Source organism: Accipiter gentilis, chromosome 3 (genome assembly GCF_929443795.1).
Source record: "Accipiter gentilis chromosome 3, bAccGen1.1, whole genome shotgun sequence".
In the NCBI taxonomy this organism is placed as follows: Eukaryota; Metazoa; Chordata; class Aves; order Accipitriformes; family Accipitridae; genus Astur; species Astur gentilis.
In genome coordinates, this window is record NC_064882.1 from 38,759,871 (window position 1) to 38,773,906 (window position 14,036).

Here is a 14,036-nt window from a genome sequence, read left to right on the forward strand (position 1 = left end):
GGTCAACCACCCTCATAGTAGAAAAGTTTTTGATTACGTTTAAATGGAATTTCATTTATTTCAACTTGTGCCCATTGGCTCTTGTCCTGTCACTGGGCACCCCTGAGAAAAGTCTGGACCAGTCTTCTGTGCCACCCCCACATCAGATATTGATACACATTGGGAAGACCCACCCCTGAGCCTTCTCTTCTCCAGGTTGGGCAGTCCCAGCTCTCACCTCTCCTTGTTTGGTGGATGCTCCAAGGCCTGAATCGTCCTTGTGGTGCTTTGCTAGACTCTCTCCAGTATGTCCATGTCTCTCTTGTACTGGGGAGCCCAGAACTGGACTCACCGCTCCAGATGTGTCTCACCAGTGCTGAGCAGAAGGGAAGGATCACCTTCCTTGACCTACTAGTAACACCCTGCCTAACAGCAGCCACCTTTAGTACAAGGGGCACACTGATGGCTCATGTTCAACTTGCCTACCAGGACCCCCAGCTTAACTTCAGCTTGAGCTATTTGACACCAGTCAAGCAAAACAACCCCAAACCAAACAAAAAACCAAAACACTTGTTGATTTTGATGAATTATTCTTGTTAAAAAATAGACCTATTTCTCCCTTTCTCCTGTCCCTCCTGCCCCTGATCCGGAGAGGGGTTTTATGTATTTATTTATTAACCGTCACGTTCAAAATATTCAGGATCTGCAGATAAATAAATATCCTACGGAGATACAGAGGAGACACGTAAAACCTCAGCTAAAATACTAAACAATGAAGTGACACACTTATCTCGGGAACCAGTGCTCAATATTCAGAAAAACGGTGTATTTGGCATGGCTTCTAAAACAAACAATTCTTGAAGTGTTTACAAGAAAGACAACACAGTCCATTGTTGGCAGAGATGGAGGATGAAGAGGAAGGAAAAAATCTTCCACTTTTTTGGCAGACTCTAGAAATTCCTCAATTCAAATGCACAGCCTTGTTTTGAAAACTCATCTAACAGACAGGTAGAAAGCAAAAGAGCCTTGAAAACCTGGGAGGTCTAATGCAGGTACATACCTCTTCTATAACTAGGTTCCCTAAATCACAGCAAATTAAAAATCCTAACAGTATGGTTTCACTATACTTACGTTAGACCCTCTCAGAGTTAACCCGTCTTTCCTGACTTCACAGTTCACGATATTTGTATTTTTTTTGCAATTTGTGAAGGTTTTACAGTAAGCCTGGGGTACAGCAACTGTTTCCATTCTTTTGTTATGCCCTATTTCCTCACAGCTCAATTGGATGAGATTTCTAAATTGCTCTCTTTGTAGCTGCTCTCCCATTTTGCAAAGATGATGAATCACACCAGACCATGTGCAAACTAGTGGGCAATAACATAAAAATCCCTCACGCTTATTGTCAGTGCTTGTAGTATTCCCTCCTCTGTATTACAATGCTGATGTGGCGTGGCTCCATTGCTCACAAAGGTGAGGAAAACAGCAGCTGATTAAAACCAAGCCATCATTTTGGAAACTCTCCTGTGAGTTTGTGAGCGCATCACGAATATGACCTGCAACCTCTTTGCTTTCCTAAGCTGCAGGAAGGCGGCCCTGAGATGTTGATCTGCATCTACTGAAGAACTAGAGCAAGACCAAGCACAACACACTTCTGTTGTTTTCCAAGACAGGATCTGAATTGCTGGTACCTACACAGTGACAAAAAAGAGAGCATTACTCACTACTGATGTTACAGAATTTCTGATCTTAGTACAACAGTGCATCTATGTGTAATTACACTGAACTTCAGCACGTCCTTCTGAATTTCACTTGTGTGCATACCACATTTAGGACCCCGATATTTACCTGAAGGAGGAAGACAAAGGAAGGAGTTGGACTCTGACTGAGAGAAAAGAACTGAAATCTGATAAGAGGTGCACGGTTCCAGCTGTCTTGACAAAAATGAGCTGTAAGAGAGCGGTTAACACAAAGACAAGTGGTAACAAGGACGCATGAACTTAAACTAAGGATTTGCTGGATACATTAGGTTTTTCAAAGTGACTGTGCTGATGCTAATCATCGCAAAGTTTAGAATAAAAAAAAATTGGTTGAATTTTTTTAATTCCCACAGATACTCAATCTCATTTGGGAAGTCATTGATGAAACTCCAGAAGCTTGGAAATGACAAACATCTTTAAAATGAAAACAAACTAACTTCAACCCTCCCTCAAAGGAACAGGCAGCTGATTTTTAAGTGCCTACCTGACAACAAGGAGATGATTTTTTCTTGAGAAATCCATGTTGGCTGCTACTCATGCTCAAACTGATTGTATCCTCCTTTTTGAGGATGACAGCTCTTGTGGACAGAAGAAAAAGAGTAGATATTGTGAGAGATACTGAGAGTTTCAATACCATTTTCACACGACATTTCAATAAGCAAACTCCGAAAAACATTATCTCAAAGGGTGCAAAAATCAGTCTGGGAGAATTTATCAGCAAGGCTCCTCAAAGATGGGTCCTGGACCTAACAATCAGATACTTTCATTACTGCTTGGGGGATGGGACAGAGATGTGTTAAATACACATGCAGATCCCAAATGAAAAGAAAATGCCAGTGCATTGGTGAAAGGAATCGGAATGAATGGCTTTGGCAAATTGGGTAGGTGGTTTGGAAAATCCTGGCAATTCACCAAGGACAAATGCAAAGTTATGTAGTTTGAGGGCAATGAATTGCACATATACATGATGAAGAATCACTAACAGGGCAACTCCTCAAGAAGGTTCAGAGGCTGAATTGAGTCACAAGCTGCTGTGAATAAGCTAGGCACCAAAGTGCAGAGGATAAACAGAAGAGCTGTCAGCTGGATGTGAAGAAATCCCTCCGCTCCACGTGGCATTGATAAAGCGCAGCTGAAGTACTGCACTATGCTTTCAAAACTGTACATCAAGAAAAACATGCAAAAAGAAAAATCGGACAAAACACCACAGGACTTTAACAAAAATATGACAACAGAGCAGAATATCGAGGGAAGTCCAGCTACATCCTTGCAGAAGGCAAAAAAACCCACACAGCCTGCCTTCCAGTCTTTCTAGTACAGCAAATTTCATTAGATTCCCTGATTAGAAAACTCCTTGTAGTGTTCGCTTGGTCCCTACAAAAAGTTTACTCCCTTTTTCCGCCACTGTGCTATACGCTTCCCTCCTACAAGGAGCCTCTGCAGCCTCCAGAGCCTGCTGCAGCTCTGCCAGCTGGCAGCCCTACCCTGCTCTATGGGAGCACCTCCAGGCCCAGCACAGGCACTCCCAGGGATGGAGTAATCCCTCCTTCCCTCCACAGCACTTAACTTGACCCCAGGGACCGCAAGAACGAGCAGCTGCCTTCTGCCATCCTACCCTGTTCAGACACGACGTGCGTCATGCAGTACTTCTGCAACAAACTGAAGAGAAACGATGCTGTGCAACACCTCCCATGGCTGCTCACTACATTGCCTGCAAAAAATCTCCAACATCCATGTATGCATACAGCAGAACAGTGTGTATTTGATTAAATTAGGCACATGTGTGCATCTACCTCTGGTGGTAGGGCAGGAACCTTTCCTGCCACAGGGCAGTGCTCTGAGTGACAGGTTGTTCAGGGATGTCTCTCCCATTCTGTTCTGATGAAATTTTTCTACTACACATGCAAATGCTGACGAGGGCTCAGACAGACTGTCTGGAAGGATACCTGAACCTGACTCTCCTGACCTGCAGACAGGCCCACTCTTCACCTTGGCCTTCTGGTTCACAGGGGCTCTTTCTTTCTGCATCTCCTCTGGAAGAGTCAACAGTTCAGCCGAGGTTAAGTTACAATAAAAGTTTGGGTTCTGCTAAATTAGCTTTCTCCAAGAACAACAACAGATTTTCAAAACCTCCAAGTATCTCTAGGCCTGGTATTTTCAATTCTTTCAAACATTTCACCCTGTTTCCATTGATTCCTCAAATACTCCAATTTGGAAATGATGGTTCCATGTTCTGGAAAGTGCATGGCTGGGAGCTGCATCATTTGCATGCTTCCTCCAACACAAGGACACCAAACAGACAAAAAATTTTCAACCCCCATTGCACTTGTCAGGACTAAAGAAGTTATAAGAGAGAAGAGATTTTGTTCTTCCAGCTCCCAAAAACCTTCAGCTACGCAGATCCAAGTTGTGATTTCATGAAGCTGCATGTTTGCAAGAAGCTGAATCCCCTTTGCCAGCTCTTCAGTTCCTCTTCACGCCCACCTCTTCCCTTCTCCACCCTTCCAGGCTTAACCTTTCATTCCTTTTTTTCTTGGCTCTTGCACAAGCCTTTCCACTAACCAGCACCACCTGAGAGAGAACTGACATATGGACCTATTGGATACACAGGGTCAGACTGCGCAATTGCGTCGATCTATCAGTTTATACCTTCCTGTTCCTTGACACAGTGGTAATGGAGTCAGCTTAATATATTTAATCTGGGCTGGGCTTTAATCAGCACCAGTGACTCATGCAAAACAATTGGAGACTGGGGGGGCAGGGAGGGGGAAGTACACTCCCTGTGCCATCCCCCTATCTGTAACAAAAAATCCCTAATCCCAGTGAACAAAGTTCCTGGATTTTTAATGCCTTGATCTAATTTCTCAGGCTCCTATTTCTAGATCTCAGCCTCACAGCTGTGGGGCAGTTCTGCCCTTAATAACAGAGACCTGTAGTGGTTAAAGCTCCTAGAGGTGCCTTAAGACACAACTGAGACTGGAGTGACTTAACACCCACGTGTGACTCCAAGAAGCCTCCACTGGCAGAGACTGCTCAGGACCTGCGATGGGTGGGTAGGTGCTGAGCAGAAGGCTGCTGCAGCCTCCAGCAGAGCAGCAACGGGGTTTCACTGCCCACGGTGGGCAGCATGCAGTGGGATGCAGGCAGGCCAGCTTCAGAGCTCCCCAGTAACCCCAACTCATCCAGTTGGATGATGCTAAAGGAGTGCCCAGCATTGCTGCAAAAAAAACCCCAAAACAACAAAAACCAAAACAAAACACCAAACAGCATAGCAAGGCACTAAATTTATGGACAAGATGATGATGAGTGGAAGGGCTGACGTGGATGAAAGGCTGAGAAAGCAATCCTTTCTTTGGGAGCGCTGGTGAGAACTGGAGGTCTGGCTTCACCTCCTGGTTCCCTGCAATGTACCCCCGCACAGGCGGAGCAGGGAAGAGATGGGGTGCTGTGTACATGCTGCTACAGCCACCTCCCAGCTAAGGGGAGGTCTTTCTGGCCGCAGCCGGGTGCTCCGGCTTCGTAAGCAGAGGTACCACGTACCTGAAACGGAGACACATCTGCTGCAAGGTTGTGTCTTCTGCTAGAAAGAAGAACACTCGAGAGGGCTGAGAAAAGTAAACAAAAGGGGCTGAGGATCAAATTAAAAGGCAGGAAAACAAAGGGGATTTTGTCTGATTACGATGGATGAGAGGAACGCTAGGCAAAATCATCCAGAAGAAAACACAATGCATACTTAACACTGGCTTTGCACTGCAGAGTAAGACTGGCATTTCAGAACTCATTAAGATTCTTTAAAAAATTCATTAAAAGCTTCAACAGTAGTACTGCAGTAATTTTCTCACAATATTACCTCCCAGAGCTTTCCTGAACACCTACATTTCTCAGCATACATTTGGACCTTCCAGTACATTTGAACGTATATACAAGAGACCTGAAGCTTCAAGTTTTTGTAGGATCAACGATGTATCAGCACATATCATTGACATTTAAAGTTTCTTTATGCTTCTACTTTCCCACAAAACCAAAAGTAGTTCAAACCAGTAAAGCCAATGACAAAATTCCTCAGTTGCTGCAAAAACCACAGCACTTTCCATCCCTCAAGTCTGAGTTTGGGAAGGCTTTTGAAATCAAATTCCTTGCATGCAGCACAGATCAGACTGTTAGGATCAGCTTCCTGTTTTCTTCTCAGCTCCTCTTCTTATAATCAAAAGAAGAAAGTGATTTGCTTTTGTAATCCTGGGAATTACTGGTATCCTGAAGCATAACTTGGGTGTTTTCCTTCAGAATCAGAAAAGGAACCAAAACAGTTTCAGGAAAGATTTTCCCTTCCATTTCTTAGAGCTGTGTCATTTGGGAGGGGAGAGAGGAACAGGCATGGAACTTGGAGAGGACCAATGACTGTAACTTACAACAACGTAAAGCCATCCTTCTCCCTCTCTAGCAAGCGAACTTCTGTAAAAATCACAAATCCATGTCTTAACTGATATGTATTGGCAGGTACTTCCACAGAAAGCCTGAACCAGCACTAACAGGCAGAGTATCTTTTGTGAGTCATTCAGGAAATGTTACGTCCTTTGCCATTTCACGGTTAGTTTTAAGCTCCCTGAACATAACAGGGCAGGGATCAGGTGCCACAACAAAGACAAAAAGAAGCTGGGAATTAAGACAGAGAAACCAACCAAAGACATTGTGCTAATTTAAAAATCCATTTCTCATCACCACTGTACATCTTGGGTTGCCTTCCAATAAATGAGATGCAGACAACATACAAAACATATAGAAAGGGAACAGAGAGATACAGAAAAGCTTCCACACAAGGAAATATTAGATAAACTCAAACTTCTTAAGTAGGGAGATGACTGATGTCTGAGGTTTATAAAACCATGAGTGAACAAGGTGGTGAATGAAGGATTAGTACTTAGCGGTTTTCATAATGCAAGAGTTCAGTATCAAATAGAAAAAAACCCAAACAAAACTAAACCCAAAAAGTTATTGCGTTAAAAAAAAATAAATCAGATTTGGGAACGCACTGCCATGGCATGTTTTGGATGGCAAAAGGATAAATGGTTTCAAAAATGATCAGATGAATTGAAGGAAGAAAGTTCTGTTGGCTTTTAAGCACAAGTGTGGATGCAGCATCTGGCTCAGAAAGTCCCTAAATCACTAGCTGACAAAAGCCAGCAGGGAATCCTCAGGGAAATAAGATTAGAAATGGAGCAAATATACAGTCATCACTATATTATTCATTACTGGCCTCTGTCAGAGGCTGATCCTAGACTCTTTACCAAGAACTGCAGTTTTCACATTCTCGTATTGGCATGTACAGAAAGGGAACAAAGCTCTGTACTTCTTGTTTCTGGGAGATTCCTACAGAAAGTCTATCTTGGTCTGGGGGTTTGTATAATTGATTTTAGTCCTGTTCATTCTAGCTGTCTCTGAGTATCTGGAAAACTGATGTACGAGAGAAGATATCAGGGCAGTAGATGATGTAATTCATTTTGATGACTGTAAGTTATCTGCTGGTGCTGTAACACCACTACAGCATAACTACCTGAAGGGCATACTGAAATTACTAAGTGTCTGAAATTGCGTAATGCTCTTCTGGATCCAGTTATCTCTTTACCCAACTTATTTCTGTAAAACACAGCAAAAAGGGCCAATCCAGGTAGCAATCCAGCTGAAAGGATAGATGTCCATATGGTGCAAAGCAAGCAGAAATAGTTGGTTTCTGGTCACTCATCTACCTTGCCTTCTTCCTTAAAATCCCTCCAAGAATTCTATTATTTATTTAAAAAAAAAACCCAAAACCCAAACCATCACCAGTTAGATTTTTTTCATTTGCAGGCCACATTCAACTAGTCTGTTCAGCAGAAGAAACAACATTTTGCTCAGTGTTTGCCACTCAGTAAGAGTGGTCTCTGGTAACACCAGCACAAAGCAAGGAGAGCAAAAACTCTAGTTTCCTATCCCTGCTTTTAAAAGGGACCTTTATGAGAAATCTATTTTAACAGCCTTACTATAAACACATCATTTGCTGAAATTACTTGGAAGTAGCGCCCTTTACAATGGGTATACTTGACTACAACCTGATTACAAATCTTGATACGGCTAACAAAAGGCAGGAGCGCTCTTAAAGGTAACTGTGGCACAACACATCCCTCTCCACCCACCCGACAGATATGTTAGAGAGTCTCTGAATGGACTAAAGGAACCTAAACTTGACATTTTTAGTATCCTCCCCACAGTCTCCACCCCCAGGATTTTTTCTCTGAATGCCCACTGAATAACCTGGAGGAAGACACACATACTGTGGTTGCCTCTCTGCAACAAAGCAAAATTCCCTTTGGTTAACCACCTGCTAGCCATATAACATGGCATTTGCTTCACAGTTAACCTTAACCAAAAGGCACACAGACACCACAGCTGTGTCAGAGGTTCACAGAACTCCACCTCTGGAGATTTTTACTTTGAAAATCCAGGGATTTGGCATCTATTAGCTCGAGGAAAGGAGTCACTTCCCACAGTTCTTTGAACACCCCCCCCTCACTGCCTCAGTTTTACCCGGGTACTTTTGACTATGACCACGCAGGACAGAACGTTCACTTCCTTCTCCGGCTCACTGAAATTCCCTGATTTCACCACGCACGGCACGCTGCAGCGCCCAAGGACGCGGCACAGGAAGCTGAGAAGCTCGCTTCTTATCAACAGCCAGAGGACAACGCAGCTGCCTGGGAAGGCATAACAGACACTTAACTAATTTATTCAAACAAGTTTTGCAAGTAGTCGTGACTGGGGGCACGTGCATACACATAGGAACACACAGATTTATCATGAAACCTGGGGTGACAGCTAGAAGAAGTGTTTACTGCCACAGCTACGAACTTTTCCTAGAACATTGTGTTTTTAAACTTTTCATGTCACAAAAACTTGCTACAACAGGGAACACTCACTGCATCCAGCTGAACTTTTATTTGACAATGGTTTTTCAAACCATCCCAGCAGTGAAGCAGCAGCAGCATTAGAGTCCTATTAGTCACTGCAATACCATAATGCCTCTATGTTACTTGAAGTGGGACAGATTTTATGGCTGTAACAAATAGGTTAAAAAAAATCCTCCTAAAAGTTAGAAGAATTACCTCAGGTAACCTATCTCAGTATTGACCTGGTGAAACTACCAATAACATCAGGAACTGAAATCCTGAAATTAGGGCTGTGGAAAGCAACTTTTTTTTTTTTTTTTTTTTTTTCATTTAAATGACTTTAAACACGTCCATATAGTGCATCAGAAGAGCAAGAAGGAGTCTTGAGGTGTCCACCTTTAAAGTAAACTGCCAGCCACACGAACCTCATGCAGAAATGTCAACTGCTTGTGTTACTACCCTGCTACCTACCACTGAGCAGCTCTGCTCATGTCTGCTCAGAACAATCAGAAGCAAAATCACAGCAGCACTACTGGGAACTGCAAACACAGAGCCATATACAGCTCTTTGTTCCTGGAAGATAAAACCCATCTCTGGAAGTGCTCCAAAGAGCATCTCTAAACACACCAGGCAACATGACATTGCAGAGGCAGTTTCATTCATTCATTCATTCAGAGAGGTAACCAAGCCTTTTCCTCTCCCCATCTTCCTCTGACCATACAGGAACAGGAGAGGATTTCACACATTTCCTGGACAGGAACGTGAAAACGTCACTCAAATCCACTCCTGAGATAGGAGTGATGTCCAAAATAAAATCCCTGTGCGTTACAGACTGTTACAAAATCATCAGCGTTCAAGTAACCCCAAAAGGCTGGCGTCACTCTGCATAACCAAGAGGACCCAGAAGCAATGTGGAAATTCCATCCTTAAGTCATCGACTGAGACATCCTCTGGCAGTTTTTCATCACTGGTACCTCACGTCAAAAAAAAAAGAAAAAAAAGAGAAAACTTTCATCCCGCAGTGTGGCCTCTTTTATGCCTTGTTATTTGAACTGTTTGTTACGTGTGCAGTTTTTTTCTGGTTCAGCATGCAGCCAGAAGGCCAAGAGCTTCCCCCCACCCCCCACCCCCCCCAAGGAGATTTTAAAATTATTCTGGGTTTTCCCCCCTGCCTCCCCATCCAGCGACTGAATTATGTACCTGCAGTCAGAGCTGCCATGTGCCAGACGTTATCTCGCAGTCATGCGGCCAGTCTGCCATATCACACGGCCATGTGGGTTGTGTCACCCCTCCTGAATAAGTTCCTGGTGCTGCTTGTCCCTGCTCTATGACCAGGGGACTGCTTGTCCAAAAATGCAGGACCACATATAGCAGAGGTACAAGCCATGAACAGGCTTCAGATGTTACCATGAACAGGTTCATGGTATGAGTCATGAACCAAGAACATGCTTCAGATCATCTTTCTGAGCCCCAGAGACAGAGGTGTGAAGCCTTTAGAGATGCAAGACAGCACTGAAGCAATATATGGATAAAAGAAAGACCACAGCTGCGACACTACATCAAATTGCTCTTCCTCCACACAAATCTCTTTGTCCTGCCCCAGGATGCTTCTCATACTTTTAAACTGTTTCCTTGTTCACTCTGGCATGAGTCGCCAGTCCAAGACAAAGACGTACAGGGTTAACAGCCATCAACCCTGCAAAAACTCAAGGGGAAGGATAAGAGAGAGAAAAATAGGAAAGATAAAGTGTTATCTCTCCTTACATGCATCATAGCACTTAGGCTTCTTCACTTTGTAAGTGTTAAATCCAACTGGTTTTGATTCTCTTCCTCGCCAGCAGAAAAAAGGATGAAATTCTGGAGCTTGTGGAAGAAGCTGACTGCTAACTGCAGTGGAGACCACACAGCAGGTACGACACACGGGTGAGCTCCCACCTGCAGCCATGGTGACACAATGGAGAAGGGAGGCTGCAGTCACTGTGTGTAGAGAACATCCATCTCCAAACCTGCTCCAGCCCTCAAGCTGGTGACAAGTACCAGCAGGGCATCTGTAGGAAAGGCAACCGTGCCATACCCACACAGCTTCTTTCCCATCTCCAGAAACAAGAAGAAAAAAGTCGTGCTTCAAGGAAGGTATGGACAAACACAGAAAAGACACTGGAGGAGAGAAAAAAACCACCCCACTTAACACAAATATAATTTGTTCAGCATGCTACAACAAAAAATGCAGTATAGTGACCAGACCTAAAGAGGTTATAAGAAAGGTATTATTCATAAGAGGAAATAAATACCAATTTAAAAAAGGATAGAAAAAGTAATTTCTTATGTGGTCAACCAACACTACAAGCAGAATTAGGCCTTCCGCTAACTTGTTACTAACCTTGAGAATAAAGGAGAGAGGTGGATTAGTCCAGACAATGAACTGTGAAAGCCGGATAAATCAGAGGGAAGTTGGAAAATTCAAATAAACTTGAGAATTCTGAGAAGACCAAATTAAACAACAGGAATGGCACAGGAAGAGAGCCTTCCAACAGATGAGCTGGAGTGTCATGCAAACGCATGGTTTCTTATTTTATCTAAAAGCCCTCACTGTTCTATCAGAAAAAGTTGTTATTGTTTTATGAGGATGTTGTAATTTCTGTGCAAATATTCCTGGATGTGAGAAAAGAAACAGGAACAGCTTCAGCACATTACTAGCCAAATAACAGCATTATCTAAAATCAGAGACAGCATGTTAAAAGAATGCCTGACAGGTGGCATTACCTTTTAGCAGAAAAAACCCACCCAACTATAAGGGCTTCTGGAGAACAAAGATGAATAGAGAACACAACTGTGGATGACCAGCACACTCCCAAAACAGGGCATCACTAGTGTAAGTGAAAGAATCCCTGATTCCATACTGATGCTAAGTAAACTTACATCTTAGTAAAAATAAAAACTCATCAGGCATGGGAAAGAAAAGGATCATGATGGTAGGCAACAAATGGCAACTTCAAAAAGGTTCCAGCTAATGTCTGACTTTTTGTCCGCTGTAGTCAAAACCCAGCGTGGCCTTGATCTGTGACCTCTTCAGCACAGGCACAACTTGAAAAAGTACTCCTGCTGTTTTGAAGTTCACTGGCAAGAAGATAGAATCAATGTTCCTCCTTCCCTTACCCCAGCAAAAAAACCTACCCCAAAAACCCTAAGAGGAATTGATATGAGCCTAATGAGCACTGGCCCTTTGAGGCAGAGACAAGTGGAACGTCTTGGGATTTCCTACCCAGCGTGTGCATTCCCATTGCAAAGCAGTGAAATTCTTAAGGCTGTGAAACTGTGCCACCTATGTGATCTTTCAGACAGTTTTGAGGAGGGGAGTATATGTGATAATTCTGTTGCTGTGGTTTGGTTAAAGATGGTTTCCTGTGAGGCTGGGCCTTCAGCATAAAAGTTTCAAAAGGGGAGGTGGGGGGGTGGGAAAAGACTGACAAGCAAGTTAGACGCAAGCTTAGACTCTCCAGGAAACCACAAAATAACCCCTCTGAAGACTGCAAAGTGCTATTTCTGTGCCTCTATCATCTTTTAAGGAGACAAGAACGGAGGAGGAAGGGCTAGAGATGAGAGCTGAGCATGAAAGCAGAGCTGAACACATGCTGAATGAACGTAGGTACAAAGGAAAGAATGATCGGGGAATGCCAAACACTACTGAAGTCAATGGGAATTGCATCAGCAGCTTCAGGGAGCTGGGGCTGCACACAAAGATGAAAATCCATCTAGACAGGAACAAAGACAGACAGCCGCTGTCAGCACAGGAGCCATGCATGGGAATGCCCCTGTTGAGCTACGCATGAAGAGTGCACTGGAATTACCAAGCTGGCTAGAGTTATTGCAAGGTTAAGCCACCACAACCAGACTGTGGTTGAGGGATGCCGATATTTTAAGCAAGCCTTCTGCACAGCAGGGAAGACAAATGAGGTGTGGAAATTGTTAGTGGGATACCCTTTGTGCATCACTAGCTGTACTAGCCTTCACCACAAGGGTTTGGAAACCTCATGGTCAAGAGCAGAGGTTAGCCTCAACGCTGCCTGTAGCAGAGTTGTTCTGTATTTGCTCTGGCTCAAAAGCAGTAATTAAGAAACACATAGCTTGCAGAAATAACGCAGGAGTACGGTTCATCTGCTTCATTTGGTTTGTCACTTAAAACTGGGCAACGGTTCAAAAAGAGATCAGCTAGAAGAGGGAAAGCATTTATAAGAGATTAATGGCTCTTAAATGACAATGAACTGATCTTCCCCTCTGCTGTGCCTCATGGCTCAAATTTATTTTCTAGAAGGGAAAAAACACAGAATGCTGCATTCATTAGGCTGAACTCCAGCTTTACATTACACTTGCACTGCTGGAAACCACAGGCACCTAAGAAGCATCAAATTATGATTGCTCTGCTAAGAGCTAGAGCAGAATCAAACACTAAAAATAGAGAGGTATCAGTTGGTTGAAAGACCTTCATCTGATCAAGGCAAAACGGTGCTTTGCAGGAAATTATGAGAAAGCTTTTCCCCATACTAGCATTTTTCAAAATGTTAAGTGAGAAAAGCTCACTTAAATATTAAAATCAAAATACTAAGTGAGAAAGTCTTCTGTAGCAGGTGACAGATCTATCCTGTAAGAAATGAAGTACAGAGTATTTTTCAGCACACACTTCTAACACACTTCTTACACATCTATTTTGAGCATGATAGTCTTTCAATCAAGTGACAGATCCTCTTTGTCTATAGTTCCAACTATAATCAAAGAGGAGGAAAGGTTAAAGAAACCAATTGTTTGTGTGTAAAGTCTTGGTGCCCGTATTGAATGTGGTACAAGTAGGCAAGGATAGAGCGGTCATTACACCACAGATCAGAAAATGAAGTTACCCAAAACACTACCCTGTAATCTTTAACAACAGAAACAAGAAAAACACATTACTATGATTTCATCAAGACATGCATGCCCTCAGATAAGCAGTAAGCTGAGGAAATAGCGGTAAGATATTCTCGTACTGTCAAAGCATGTGAAAAGGTCTCCTCCTTCTTGAAAAGGATTCCACTAATAAAAGGCTGTTTCCACCTTCACATCTGCCTAGTGACAAGGCTGCATGCAATAAAATGACACAGCAAGGCACTCCATCCCAAGGTTTTACAGTGGCCATCAGTCTCCGGTCTACTTTACTGCAATGTTTTTGCCACAAAAGCCTTGCAAGACACACTGTCCTGACTACAGGCAGGTACAGTAAAGGAGAGCATAACTCTGAGCAACCTGGTCACAGCAGCTGTAGAGCGCAGGCAACTCAGCACAGCTATATGTGTGACAAAGTAGACAATCACTGTGCTCTAGAAGCAGAGTTCAAAATACATTACAGAAC

General features: G+C 43.3%; 1 long non-coding RNA gene across 3 annotated transcripts in view; it reads right to left on the bottom strand.

Moving 5' to 3' along the window:
• Nucleotides 1–1,875: 1,875 nt before the first annotated feature.
• Nucleotides 1,876–14,036, bottom strand: part of LOC126035892 (uncharacterized) — a 28,076-nt gene continuing 15,915 nt past the window's right edge. For 2 of the 3 annotated variants that reach the window (XR_007505070.1, XR_007505071.1), the window contains exon 5: nucleotides 2,190–2,314. This is a non-coding gene — a long non-coding RNA (uncharacterized LOC126035892). Of the gene's footprint in view, nucleotides 1,926–2,189; nucleotides 2,315–14,036 lie in introns of those variants that run through there. The other variant, XR_007505069.1, reaches the window with a different exon arrangement.